Genomic DNA, 14616 nt, shown 5'->3' with positions numbered 1-14616 from the left:
CCCGGCTGGATTATTTCTTGGTTGCTGACTTAACTGTGGGAAGGGTCTCCGAGCTATCCATCCTGGCACGCACATTGTCAGATCATGCCCCGGTGCTATTGGCTCTGGAGTTCCCATGTCGAGAAGGTGGGAGACCACCATGTGTGTTAAAGAGTGCAGGGCTGTCAGATGGGGTGTTCCAAGATAACTTGACTAAGGCTATAGACACCTTTTTTTTAGCTTAATGAGAGATCAGTTGAGTCTCATGCAACACCACGGGAGAGCCTAAAATGTTTTATTAGAGGGGAGTGTATCTCAAAAGAATATGGGGTGCTAAAACAAATTCGTAGACAATTGGCGGAATCTGAGGCTCACATTTGACAATTGCAGTCAACGGCACCTACACCTACACTCACAGAAGAAGCCGAGAATAAGGAACAGCTGCAAGTGTTTTTGGGAGTTAGCAAACAGGGAAGTGAAATTTCTGAAGGGGAAAGCAGAAGTGTGACAGTATGGTGAGGGGCAGCACCAAGGAAGATTATTGGCAAGAACCGCGAGAACAGGCACGTCCAGTGGCCGCATCACATCGGTCAAGAATGAACAAGGGGTTGAGAAATTCGGGGATGTTATTATTTTCTAGGAATTCTGTACATTTTATGGTTGATTGTATGCCACTCAGGTACAGGTCTCCCAACAGGAGGTAAATAACTATCTAGATCAGGTAGCGCTGTATTGGTGCGTCGATGCGAAGAGGGAGTGCCTGGGTCGCCCTTTATCACTGGTAGAAGTTCTGTCAGTGATTAAATCCTTACCATATGGGAAGGCTCCCGGCTTCGACCGGTACACATCAGAGTTTTATAAGCAGTTTTCCGGGAAGTTGGCCCCCCACTTGTTGGAGGGGGTTGAGAGACGGTAGACTGCCCGATTCATTGAGGGAAGCAATGGCAGGGGTCCTACTGAAGCCAGACAAGGAAGCGAAGGACTGTTCATCCTAACGGCCCCTATCTCTTATTAACTTGTATGATAAGATCCTAGCCAAGATATTGGCGTCCAGATTGGTGCCACTGATGCATATGCTGGTGAATGCGGACCAGTCAGGATTTATCCCGGGGCACTCCACCTAATATGGGTTATGCAGGATATTCGGGCTAATGTCTGCAGTGCAGCAGGAGAATTTCCTGATGGTGGTGCTCCTAGATGCCATGAATGCATTTAACTCGGTTGAATGCCTTTTCTGTTTGAAATCCTATGTAGAATGGGGTTGGGGGAGGGATTTGTTTCCTTAGTCTCATTGTTATATACCCTACATAGGGCCAGAGTTAGAGTGAATGGCCTGCTCACACCCGTAATACCATTGGAGAGGGGCACGAGGCAAAGGTGCCCACTCTTACTGTTATTTGCATTGGCGATCGAACCCCTAGCTGAGAGGATCAGAGACTGCCACCTGGAAAGAGGGATGCAGCTGTGTAAGCACAAGCTGATCATCTCTCTCTACGCGGACGATATGGTGCTTTATGTCAGGGATCCGCAACGTAATTTTGACCCGACCAGTATGAAGATGTTTCTGGGTTGAGAATTAATGCCACAAAATCAGTTCTCTTTCCGCTAACCAAAAGCACTGAGCATTTCAAGGACAGGTTTGGGTTCCAATGGTATGGGGTATACACGCAGTATCTGGAGATAAATATAGCCCAACCCCCCGGGGAATTATACAAACACAATTATCAGCGAATGATGGGGCAGGCCAAGTTGATGATGGATAGATGAATCTATCGCATGACCTATACAGGAGAATATCCCTGGTTAAAATGGTGTTACTGCCTCGTATTCTATATATTTTTCTCAATGTGCCCCAGGCAGTATCGAAGGAGTATTTTCAGGATTTAAGATCCACAATATTACGGTTCATATGCGCGGGGGAACAGGCCAGGATCTTCTGGGAGAAACTGGGGCCTGACACTCCCGGATTTCCAAGCAGGGTTTCTTCTCTACTGGTTTGGGAACCAAATAGATAGGAGGCATGTGGAAGTGGAAAGGGCACTAGCGTCCCTGTTCCTCCTACTTTCGGTTATACTGACAGCACCAGATAGGGCCTCCAAAGTAACTAACATGTTTGAGCTGACCTGCATAGCGTGGGTACGCATAGAGAAAAAAGCTAAAAGGGAGATTATCTATTCCCTGAGGCTTCTGGTGACTTACATACCGGGGATTCCACTGACCAGCGAGAGACACTATGTAGCATGTATGCAACGGGCTAATATAATTTCCGTAGTTCCTAACGCTGGGGGCGATGAGAGATAGAGGGGATCTCACACCTCTACAAGTGTTCTTATACTTCTGGCTGAGGAACTCTGTGAAACAACTTTTCCAGAGATTTCCCCAAGAACCGGAAACAGCCCCAGTACTAGACAAAATGCTCGGGTGGGTTCACGAGAGCAAGGTGGTATCTATGTTGTATGTTAGTTGCATGGCTGCTAAGGCGGGGGGGGGTGCATATCCCTCCGGAAGCAAATGGGAGAGCTTGCTGGGATGTGTAATATCAGATGTGACATGGAACTACCGCTGTGGGGAACGAGGAGAGTGGCCATACATTCAAAATGTAAACTAACCCATTTTAAATATCTACATCAATTTTACTACACACCAACTTCACTACATATATTTTACCCGGACACCGCAGAGAGCTGCGCAAGGTGTGGCACAGTCCCGGGTGACTTCCTCCATGGTACTGCCCAGTAGTTCTGCTGTTTTGGGAAAAGGTTTTTGAAGTTCCGAGTGCGATAGCGGGAGAAAATATGGAACCGAATCCGGTGACTGCACTGTTGGGTCATACAGCTCAGATCCCAAAGGGGGTAAGAAGACTGGTTGGACTGCTACTGGTTCTGGCAAAACGGTGGGTGGCAATGGTTTTGGGCGGGATCCAATCCACGAAAGTGGAACAGTGGCATGCAGATATTTTGTACTGTAATGAAATAGAGATAGAACTTGGCAGGATGTCACATCCCCAGGCTAAACCTAAAGATATCTCTCCCTGGCGACCTACATAAACTGCATGTGGTATACCAAGCAGAGACCGGAGAATTAACAAACAAAACATATGCTGTCAGTGGGACCATCCAGAGGCTTGTCCACTTTCCGTTTGAACCTAAACATTTTGTATTTTTATCTGATAATTACCAATTCATTTTCTCATCATTACTGTATTGTACCATTTCCTTTTTTTTTTTACCTGTGCAGCGCTTAGGGGAAAGCGAAATATAAATACATTAAATACAACTACACAATCAATGAACAGCGCAGACGTGTGGCACCAATGAAATGTGGGACTCCAGTAGGATACCATGGTATCTGACCAGCAAGGATGAGCTGGTTGGTTCCCCTAGATCTGCCGGTCAAAGGGACAATGATCAGGCCCCGATATGATTTGCCAACCTAATCTCTGTTTTGGCTGGGTCCACTTTTAAGCTAGCTTAAGCTAGTATTGTGCATCCATGTCTGATTGCCAATAGGCACTCCGAAGCGCTTACTGTCCTCAAGTCATCTGAGCTCAGATTAAAGATGACTAGGGTGTCATCTACATAATCCTATGCAGTGACTCAAAATTATGTGATAGGTCTTATTGGAGGACTTGTATAACTATTGAAGAGAATGGGCCTCATTACGACCCTGGCCGAAGACCATGGTGCTATTAGCACCATGGTCCATGCCGGTAAATTACCGACTCCATCATGGAGTAAAGGGGGAATTACTACACCATTATAAGGTTGGCGGGGCGGTAATTCCCCCTTCCTCCATGGCCCTTCCCCATTCCCATTTTTGCCCCATAGGGCTCAATGGGAATGGGGAAGGCGCTAAGTACGGTGCCGCAAATTGCGGCACCGTGATTAGCACCAAGGTCCCTTTGCGGGTCCCTACTTTAACGGCTGGTGTAGACCAGCTGTTAAGGTCGGGTCCCGCAAAGGGACCTCGTAATTAGGCACTAATAGGTTAACGGCGCTGCAGCCTTTTACAGCGCCGTTAACCCATTAGCGTCTGGGTCGTAATGAGGCCCAATGGGTTCTAAATTGGAGCCTGAAGGGTTGGTACATTTCAAATTGTGTCCTTTGGGGACAAAAGGCAATAAAATCACTTATTGCACTCATATTACAGCGGAATGACTCAAACCAGCCTATGGAGTTCCAACCCATCCAACTAACTTTAGCCTCTTTTACAAGCTTTTGCGATGCACTGGGCCTCATTACATGTCTGGCGGTAACCCTACTGACGGCTTGCTGCCAGACCTGCAAATAATTACTGCCGCCTGGCTTCCCGGTAACACCAGGGTATTACGACTCCGGTGACCAGGATTTCAGGCGGTGTTAATTTCGGAGGTCCTCATTCCCATGGAGTGCCACAGGACTCATGGGAATGGGGACACGGGAGCACTGGTACCGTTAACAACGGTGCCAGTGCTTCCATGAAACTCTGCAGGCGGGTGCTGTTCGCCTACCATGTCTGCCCACAGAGTCATACTGTGCCGATCCGGTAACAACGGTGCCAGTAGGCTTACCAGCACCATTGTTACTGGACCCCCACAGTCATAATGAGGCCCACTGTATCATATCTGTCTGAAAATCTAGGAGGACCAAAGCTTCTGATCTGTCTTGGTCCCATGGGCTGAGCTTAATTTTGTATTTGATTTAAAATATACCCGCCATCAATTTAGATCTGCAATTGTTGACCTGCCACCAATTTAGATCTGCAATTGTTGACCCGCTACCTTCTCTAAAGGCCTAACCATAAAAGGTGCACTTGAAATAGACAAATAGTTGGGCAGAGCAATAGGATATTCTGAGGGTTCTTCAATTATTTATTTTACTTATTTAATACAGGAGCAACCATGATCTTTGGATCATAAAAGAACGTACACTATATAAGAAATCAGATTTGACGGGAAGCAGTGAGCTTCTTACAATGGATGTGGGTTTTAGGGAAATTCTTGCGAGGTCGTGGAAGGGAGTAAATTGAACGGTCACAAAGGGCAATACATAGATTAAGGACAATAAACATTGGTCATTTTTAAGTGCAGGTAGGGGTATGGCCAGCTGTGCTCAGGATGTGACCATGATGGGTGGAGTGCTACAGCGGAGGCAGAGGAAGTGAGGGGCACAGGCAGGTTAGAGGCAAGGGAACATTGTTAGCTAGGCAAGCAGATGAGAGGTAGGTTAAGAGGGTAACTCTGAGGTGGGAAGGTAGTCTTTTAGTTTGGTTTTAACAAATCCATGTGGACTGTTTCTTGGATGTCCGGGTGAAGAGAATTCCATGCAAGTGGAGCAAGAAGAGAGAAGGAGCGAGAGGAAGCACAGGGAGGGCGAGGAGCCACAGGGGTAGTTGAGGAGGCAGAGTGGAGATTTTCGAGATGGCTTGTAGAGTTGGATAGATTTGTGAACCAGGAGAAGAAATTTAAATCTAGCCCTGTTTTGCATCATCAGCCATCCAGCCTGGTGACGTTACAGGACGTGGGTGAAGTGAAAGCGTTCAAAGAGAGTCCTGGTAGCAAAGTTAATGATCTTGTTGAGAGGACAGAAAGTGTAGTTGGGGAGGCCAAAGAGCTTGCTGGCACAGTAGTCCAGTTTACAGAAGATAAGAGTGGTTAAGAGATGCTTGGCAGTGTTAGAAGGAAGGAGGTACCTAATATTTCGGAGATTGAGGCGAGTTGCTGTTCCAGTTTTGGAGATGAAAGTAGAGAAGGTTTGAGAAGGGTCATAGATGGCGCTGAGGTTTCTAGCTGAGTGTCAGGAGAGAACTGGATAGGCAGAGAAAGAGATGAGAGAGAGCATTTGGCAGGGAAGAAGAGCACCTCTGTTTTGTTAGGGCGCAACATCAGAGAGTGCTAAGCCATCCAAAATGTAATGGCAGAGACTGTTGGAAATTTTGATAGAGAAATCAGAGGAGAGTTCAGGAAAAGAGAAGATGATGTTGGGGTCGTCTGTGAAGAGTTGGTATGAAAACCCAAAGAAGGATATTAGTGCCCCAAGAGCAGAGGTTTAGAGTGTAATGAGGAGCAGAGCCTTGTGGAACACCAACAGTTAGATGCGTGAGTTGAGAAGTAGTGTTGCTCCAGGAGACAGAGAAATGACAAGGTGCAGAGTGATCAACAGTGTCAGAGGCAGCAGACAGGTCAAGGATAGATGATAGGTTGGGGTGCTTGCAGAGTCACTGAAGACACATTCATGGTAGCAGGTTCCGTGGAACAACAGGAGCGGAAACCTGCTTGTAGTGGGTCTCAAAGGTTGTGGCTGTCTAAGAAATTGATAAGACGGTTGAACACAACCCTTTCGAGTACTTTCGAGTAGTGTGGAAGGAGAAGCACAGGGCACAAGTTAGCCAGTAGGTCCGGCTCAGCCCCTTGCTTATTTAGGAGAGGGAAGACTGCGGCTGTTTTGAAAATGGAGGGAAAGCAAGCGGAATCGAAGAACAGGTTGAAGAGTTCAGCGTGGTGAGAGGCCACTAAAGGGGTAATGGGTTTGACTAGCTGAGGAGCAAGAGGGTCTGATGGGGCGCAAGAGGGGTTAGCCTTCATCAATAGAGATAGGACTTTGTCAGTATTAGTGTGACTAAAGTGGGAGATGGAGGCAGAGGGTGATGGTAGAGTAGGCAGAGTGTAAAATGTAGGAGGCGGGACTGTGAGGGAGGTCAGGAGAAAGTCTCAAGTTTTGGACATTTCTGCAGTGCAGTATTCAGCTAGGTCATTAGCCGAATACTTAATAATCACTGCTGACTTCAGACAATCTATGAGGCCAGTTCTTAAGCAATGATTTAAAAGGTCACGTAGCACTGATGAGTTTTTGAGATTATGTGCCAAAGTTTTAAAGGCGGTTAGTAGACAGGAAGTCTTTAGGGGTACGGGGCGAAAAGGTTTGCTACTGTCTACCCATTCCTGAAACAAGGCAGGGTTGAAGTAGCACACCCATTCATTAATGTGAGGATGTTTCGAGAAGAATCATTTCAACTATTGTAGATCATACTGATTTGTCTACCAAATGAAAAGGGCAATATCATCAGAAAGCTGCCGTGGAGTTTTTAATTGCCACAGGGTGTCTGGATGTTTGCAATGTGCAGGTTTCTTTTGAGAACGTCCCTCAAAAAGAAAACTAATAGAACCCTTTTTTGCCTTCAAAATCGCTTTATTGTAATATCTTGAAAAAAGTGTGACCATAAATGTATCCTGGGAATCATAATTGGCTCTGAATACACCCTCTCATTGCCATTTTTCCTTCTCCAGTGCATCTTGGGTAAACCAATTGCTACTTCTGGCTCTAATAGAGAGGGTGCTTGATGTATAAAGTGACTTTCAACTGCTCTATAAGTAACTGGTTGCCAGACAATGCTGAGTCTAGATCCAATTGATCATTACAGGAATCCAACAAAGTGGCTGTGTCAGTCCTTCCACAAACACTGCTTAATTTGAATCTTAAATGCTCATAGTACAGAAATGGGAGAAAAAGGGATTATACTTAAACCGGATAGTTAAGTGGTCTGCCTGTTTAACATCGCTGGTGGTTTAAAAGTAAAATAGCCGCCTTAATAAAATTGGATATTCTAGCATGTTGTTTACAATGTCAGTAGACCCAGTGGGTTGCTGCTGCTGTAGATGGAGGGCCGTCGATCAGATAATTAACATTACCCAACGCCCTCCAACGGACACTAAAGTTACTTGTGCTCAAACTCCCATGGGTATTTCAGCAGAACAGAAGGATGCACTGGTCACTTCTACTTTGTCGTCACCTGTCAGCTTAGCCTTCTTTCCTGACCTTCTCACATCCCCCCACCCCCAAGCGTTTACCCTTACCTCTGGGGTTTGCTTGCACATAGTCATAGTCATACAATGACAAAGACTTTTGGGATTGTAGATTTAACCTGACAAAACTCGTTTTTGGCTTCAGCAGTACTGCTAAACTTATTCCACCCACATAGATGTATCACCCTTCATAGTGTGGCCCTGTTTGGAGACTTTTGTATCTGAACCCTCTTTCTTCTTAATCTCCTCAGGCTTCTGTGGAGCCCCTTTTTTCTTGTTGGATACTTCAGGGACACCGGTAAGTGAAAAGCTATTGCCAAATTCTTTGGATCAAATTCCCTAGACTCAGCTATATGCAGTATCAACTCAGGAGGATAGGACTAACAACATTTCCACCATGACCAAATGGACTATACATTAAAAAGTAGATATTTCCTTCCAGATTCTTAAGGGATGAGTTCACCCAGGTCTCCCATCTTTCTTCTTTAGGTGTTTTTTATACTGAAGGTTTGGAGCTGAGTCTTCCCAAACTTGAGGGAGGAGGTCCTTTTATTTTTCACTGCTATCATTAGCATCTTCCACCCTGGGTGCCAACTCCCGAACTACGTCACTTACTCTCTGGGGGAGCCTACTGACAAGAGAGACAGCCTGATTCTTACTTGTTACCCCTGAAAGCCACCTCAAACATTGAAGGACCCCACCCTCCCGGCACTTCCCCGCACGTGCATGATCTGAACAACACAAGGCCTAGTCAGATCGTTGATTTGTCCTCCACTTGTGTCCCCTCCTTGTCTTGTTGCGCCTTGAAACACTTGTGTACAGGCACGTTATAAATACCATATCATATCCCAATTATTTCATGCATGCCAAGTCTTTAGTGTACATGCAACTATTGGAAATTCTAGTGCCATTTCCATCTTTGGCTGTGCTGAAATCTGAAGCCTTACCAGCCTCCAGTTCCCATTTTCATAGTTCTGATGTGCTCATTCTGTTTTACTTTTGCTTCCAACTCTGTCACAAACCTTTTCTGCTCAAGTTATATCTTCCTGGTTTCAGGGGCTCTTGCCTTGTACATGAAGGACCACATTGCCACCCCCACTCCAGCCTTTGCTGATTTCTGCAATCACTCTTTCGCTACTGGATCTTTCTCCTCACTCCTGAAGCACTCTCTTGTGCACCCGCTCTTAAAAACGCCTTCTGCCGATCCTACATGTACGGTAAACTATCGATCGATTACTATCACTCCTTTCCTGAGCAAACTTGTGAAAAAGCTGTCCATCTCCCAGCTTGCCCTCCTCATTGAATCTGTTGGCTACCGCCATGACCATCAGTCTGGCATCAGAGCAGCCGGAGGCATGGAAACTGTTCTCCCGAACAGCCGTGAAGATCTGCTCTCGAACCTCAGCTACAGCTCTCCCTCTGGCCGCATCCTCCTTGACCTTTCCTCTGCTTTCGTCACAATGAATCATGCCACTCTGATGAACTGACTGTGTGAACCTAGGCACCACGAATCAGGCCATGGCATGGCTGACCTTCCTCCTGGAACATCCCTCCCAGGTACAACCTGGGTCCTTTCCACCACCTCTCTCTCTCTCCAGATTTGGTGTCCTCCAGGGCTCTATTTTCTCACCCTGGCTCTTCAATGTCTGTCTGGTCCCTTTGGCCTACCTGATCTTCACCTTCACTACTTTCAGTGTTATGACGATGATGCTCAGCTCTATTTCAGGCTCCCCTCAGCCTCCTCTCCTCCCCGACAGTCTATCCACAATTCAGGATTGGTGCGCCTCCAAGGATCTTTGCCTTAATGGCAGTAAGACGGAGATCCTTCTCATTTGACTCCCCTCTCTCCTTCTCTCCTCACATCACAGACCTTGCCAAAAAGGCCCACTTCCAGCTGCACCTCTTCAGAGGTATTCTACCTCTGCTCACTTTCCTCCAATCTGCCTACCTCTACTCTTCGCCCCGGCAACCAATCCAGAACAGGACCTTGAGACTTATCCTTGGCCTCAAGCCCAGGGACTGTATCTCTCCAACCAAATCTCTCCACTGGCTCCCAGTGGCTGCAAGGATCAATTTCCAGACCCTCTGCATCATCGACAAGGCTTTCTGGGGCCTGGGCCCATACTGCATCCAACTTTCTCTTCTGAAATACCTTCCTTCTAGAGCCCTTCGCTCAGCCTACACACCCAAACTCATCAATGCAGCAAGACAGTTTCTGATTCCAGAGAGCTGCCTCTGGGGCTAAGATGGATTATTGTAATGTCCGCTTTGCCAGGACATCCAAACAGAATGTTAAACTACAGATAATCCAAAAGAATGCCCTCCGATTAGTGCTAAAACATCCCCAAAAGAGACCACATCTCAGCCGCCAGGAAAAAGGCGCACTGGCTGGCTATCCGGGAAAAGATTATTTTCAAAACATTGTCCATTACCCACAAATATTTGAGCAACCACCGCCCTGAAATACTTGTCCCAGAAAATTGAAAGAGCCAAATCGATCGGAGCGTTCAGATCTCTCTATGCCAATCGACTCACCCTACCTAAAGTTAGAAGAGCCAAAGGAGGGGGGGGGGGGGGAGAGGGGTGCAGGGTTGGTGAGCTTCCCAACTGAAGCAGCTAACCAATGGAACGCCCTCCCCTTTAGCTCTGAGAGCTGAGAACTCCTACTCGTCCTTCTGCAAAGCCCTAAAAACTTGGCTATATGCCTAATAGACCCATTCCTTCATCTATCATAAAAAGCGGACTATTGCCGTTTTGTTAGCTTCACTGACTGTTTCTTTGTCTGCAAGTTCCTGGCATGCTCATACACTGCCGGGGGAAGCTTATGTATCATATAACTTGTTCGCAACAGCACCCTGGTGCCTCCGGATTTGGGCGCTTTACAAACGAAATAAATAAATAAATAAACTCTGAGGGTGAAACGCTTCTCCAAGCAGAGAGTGGGCAGAAGATCTCTCTCATGTGCAGGCGCCTCTCTGTGGAACAGCCTCACTGCCCATCTCAGACTTTAGCCGGACCACCTGAATTTCCAGAAGAAGCTCAAGACCCTTGTTTTCTCCTCTGCCGTCTCTTTCTCTCGCTTCCTTGCTAACTTGCCTAGCTGACTGGTTGCTTGGTACCCTCAGAGTCTCACTGCGTACCAGGCTCTTCCATGACCACACACTAGGGGCTGTAACAGTAACCCCTACAGCACCCCCTGCCTCTTTGCACTTACCCAGAGCTGCGCTGCCCTGGCTGCACTTACTCAGAGCCATGCTGCCCTGATCGCACTCCCCCCTTTCCTCTCCCTTGCACTTCTTCCACTTCTCCCTCTCCTTCCCCCTGCACTTCGCTTGCCGCACTTGCACGATCCAAATCGTAGGATCGTTTGTCTTGTCCTCCCCTATGTCTTCCCTCCCTTGTCCTTGAAGAGGAATTCCACCTCAGCCGCAATGGTGCTGCATGTCATTTTCTCCTATATTCCTGGATACCTCAAATTATTACTTCACTATATCTTGTGTGAAAATATTGGCCGTGCAATTTTCAATAAATATAATTGTTGACTGAAAATACCTTCCCAAAATTTTCCAATCTTCAAAATGTGCTTTGTCACTCCATACCATAGTATTATTATTTTACCAGAAATGATTAGATGTTCTTAGACCCTTTCATTTAGTTCTTTGGCAATGGAAGTTCAATCTAAAAGTTACCATGGCAATTGTTTTAATATAAAGTCTGCCAAATATCCTATTTAAATAGAATTTATTTAATTCAGAACATAGACCTAATGTCTGTCTACCAGCAGGTCTCTCTATTAGTGTTTTATGTAGAATTGCACACTTTCTTTTAAGGAAAAAAATCTCCCATAAATGATGGCATTGCTAAATTTCATATAGATATCGTGCCTGAGCATTCAAAATGGCGGGCGGAAGTGACATACGCCTCTGGATACGTGGCATAAGTTAAATGGGAAAGGTAAGGAGCAGGTGAGCGGTGAAACTTTCTTAGCTGTCTGAGCAGCAAACATGTCAACAGAGGCAGAATAACGTTTTGCAGTTCTTAATGGATGCAGGTTGGCGTAAGCATAAAACCTGATGTGATATAGATCCACTGCACACATTTCTTGGGACCTAGTGTCAGGAATCAGAGGTGGAAGCTGTGGCATAGCTGGAAGCATTAGCCTTAGGAACAATTTCCTGCTCTAGTCCTCATCCAAGATGGTGGACTTCCGTATTTAAGCAGACTCTGCCCCCCCCCCCCACTCTGTGCGTTGTATCTGTTTTTCACACTACAGTGCTCCGCTGCTTACTCAGTATTCTTAACAGAACCTTTCGGCCTTCTCCGTGCTTTTTCCCGTGTGTTTTTGGGAAACTCCTCTTCTGTGCCTTACGGTTCTTTAACTACTTTAGTTCCGCTACTGTTTTGTTTCTTTTTCATGGTTTGTGATTACTGGGCGACTCCAGTCTGATTCCGCTCAACCGAGCCTCAGCTTACTTCTGTTCGTTCGCAGCGCTTCCGTGATTCTGCTGGGGTAAGTGTCAGCGTCTTTAAAAAGGTGCTGCTTGTTTTTTTTTATCTCTTGGCGTTCTACCGCCTTTCGATCTTACCTGATACCGTCCTTCGGTTTCGGGTTTCTTCCGCGGCTCTCTGTGGCTACTTCTGTGGAAGGGGCAGGACGCCTTACCGTCTTTCAGGTGCCTGCCTAGCCATTTCGGTTTCTTTAAGGTTATCTTCATATGCCTTTGCCATCCTTTGCTATTCACCCTTATTACCTTTTTGCCTAGTGTATTTTCACCCATGGAATCTATGCTCCTTTTACATGAAGGAGTAAACTTTCTGTAGCACGACTTATTTTTCTGTCTTCTTCTTATTTCTGATTCCGCTATCTCTTACCCTTTTGTTTCGTTTTAATTTCTTCCCTTTATCTTTAGTTGTGGGTCTTATCCTTTTGAAGTAATTTCATGCTGGGATTCCGGGTTTTGTGTTGATACAACAGGATCCGGGTGGCCAATTACTACAGACATCCTTCAGTGCATTTTTTATCAGGGTTTTTTCCGCCCATTGGCTTTTTCCCTGAATTGGGGCTTGGCCCCTCGGAGTCCCCCAAGGGCAGGTGCCAATCCCTACCAACGTGGCCTCTGAGGGAGCCAGACAATACTTACACGACCGAAGGTCCAAGGAGAAACAGCCTACAGACAAGAGGAAGTCCTGCAGGAAGACCACTTCTACAACCAAGGACAAGTCCTCTGAAGGTTCAGGTGAGGAGGAAGTTTGGGAAGGTGGACACAGGTCTGACACCTAGACAGCATCATTTTGGTCGAAAAGGTTGCAAAAAACAAAACAAAGCCCAAAATGCTGATCTTGGGCAGCGTAGGTTGTCAGTGTCCTCCACACCCGTAGTTTGGCATTATGCGCTGCAGGGGTTGCAGCGGTGTCCCACACATACATTAAATGTAAAGCAGGGGCCAAATATAGACATTCTGAAAAGCTTGAGTTACAAAATGCAAGCAAGTCGGCTACGCTATTTTGTAACAAGCTTTTCGGAATGCGTTCTTTTAATGTAGTTCCGACAGCATAGCAATTGAAACCACCATATTCATCCACTTCTAGTGTACAAATTAATCTGAAACACAAATATATGCACATTCATGCAAAGTGCAAATGTTTTAGATGTGTCTAAAAGGGTCATACACTGGAAAACACATGAGTTTATTCATTCATGTTACGTAGAAAATGTTGTTGGCCACTTCAGAAAGGTAATTAATGCACTTTAAATGTTGTAGGACCTACCACAATGGTAACCATGTGGACCTATAAAATGTGCATAATATGTTGTCTTTTAAAATACAAGGACGATCGATAGCGTTCGCCCGACTGAACTCATTGTTAGGACACTTTTCTAAAGTCCACCTATTTAGGACAAAACAGAAACTCCAACTCTTAGTGTAAGTCCATTACACTCTAGGTAAGTAGCATAGGCTGAGCATCCAGGCTCATTTTAGGAGGGAGGGAGGCCTGTAGGAATGTACAAAGAACTTGTAGCATATATGGTCCAAAGAAACACGTATACACATATATGTACAAATAAAGGTTTCTTTTATATACACGGGAAGAGAATTCTTTAGAAAGGTAAGTACTATCATACACAAACACCGTATAAAAACCAACCAATACAATACTTCTGGTAAGTAAACCACAGTGTAAAAGACTTATAGAATGGCAGTATGCAATTCAAGGTAAGTAAACCCCACTTTACTATGTTACTTATTCTGTTTCAGGAATAATACATTTATACTACTATCATTGCAAGTAAGTACATTACAACACTTGTAACTTTTTCTGTTTCAGGAATGATACAGTTACACTACTCTCAGTAGCAGGTTAGTACTTTGCAACATCTGTAACTTATTCTATTTCAGGAATATTACAGTTACAACACCAACAATAGCAAGTAATCACACAACTGATTATAGAACTCTGCGGAGACCACACCACAGATAACAACAGACTATCAGCTATCTATAACACCATAGAGAGCTGGATGAAGGCTCACTGGATGTGCCTAAATGGTTAGAAAACTGAACTTATGACATTTGGATCCACAAAAGCCCTATCTAATCTGGGCCCAGCCTATTCTACTTTCAACATTAAAGACTCCAATATTATAGTCACGAATAAAGTTAAAACACTTGGCATATACCTGCAATCCTCATTAGGAGCAGAAGCACAGGTTTCATACCTCAAAAGAAATTGCCAGTACTACCAGAGACTACTAGGCTGCATCAGGCCATACCTCAATGCTAAAAATAGCGCCACCATCGCTAGAGCCACCATCCTGTCCCGTTTGGATTATGGGAATGCATTGATGCTTGGTTCAA

The sequence above is a fragment of the Ambystoma mexicanum genome, chromosome 10, assembly GCF_040938575.1.
Source record: "Ambystoma mexicanum isolate Mex_15411 chromosome 10, UKY_AmexF1_1, whole genome shotgun sequence".
NCBI lineage: Eukaryota > Metazoa > Chordata > Amphibia > Caudata > Ambystomatidae > Ambystoma > Ambystoma mexicanum.
This window is presented reverse-complemented; position numbering follows the sequence as displayed.